The 470-nt window shown below is 49.8% G+C and overlaps 1 protein-coding gene across 6 annotated transcripts in view; it reads left to right on the top strand.

Annotated features, from left to right (window-relative positions):
• Window positions 1–470, top strand: part of rreb1a (ras responsive element binding protein 1a) — a 70,633-nt gene that overhangs the window by 52,884 nt on the left and 17,279 nt on the right. The gene's annotated exons all lie outside the window — the stretch shown is intronic.

Genomic DNA, 470 nt, shown 5'->3' with positions numbered 1-470 from the left:
AATAACGAGGAAACGAGAGAGGAGGGGGGGCTAATAAGTCACCAGTGGGCGAGAGACGTAGAGAAGCAGAGAGAGAGAGAGGACAACTTAATAAGTCACACAGAGGAGGAGGAGGAGGAGGAGGAGGAGGTTTCAGGACACGCTCGGCCAAACACAAACAGAGTTTGAGTTCAAAGTTTAAAGTGTTTTATGGAGTTGCACCGAAAAGGAGGAGAAGACGGAAAGAAAGGATTGAAAAGTAAAAGCAAGGAAAGTAAAAAGAAAATAAAAGAAAAGGATGGAGGACAGAAAATCAGAGGGAGAGAAGGAGGAGCGGCAGCTGAGCTGAGCTCGTTATGGAGGAAGGCAGGAAAATTTAGCTGTAAATCCTCACTAATCAGCCTGTAAGAGGATCGACTGGACTGTAGGGAGGAGAGAGGGGGGGAGGAGGGAGGAGAGAGACGGAGGGGGAGGAGAGGGAGGGGGGGGGG

Source organism: Micropterus dolomieu, linkage group LG01 (assembly GCF_021292245.1).
Source record: "Micropterus dolomieu isolate WLL.071019.BEF.003 ecotype Adirondacks linkage group LG01, ASM2129224v1, whole genome shotgun sequence".
In the NCBI taxonomy this organism is placed as follows: Eukaryota; Metazoa; Chordata; class Actinopteri; order Centrarchiformes; family Centrarchidae; genus Micropterus; species Micropterus dolomieu.
Note: the sequence above shows the minus strand (reverse complement) of the source record. Positions and strands in the feature narration are given on the sequence as shown.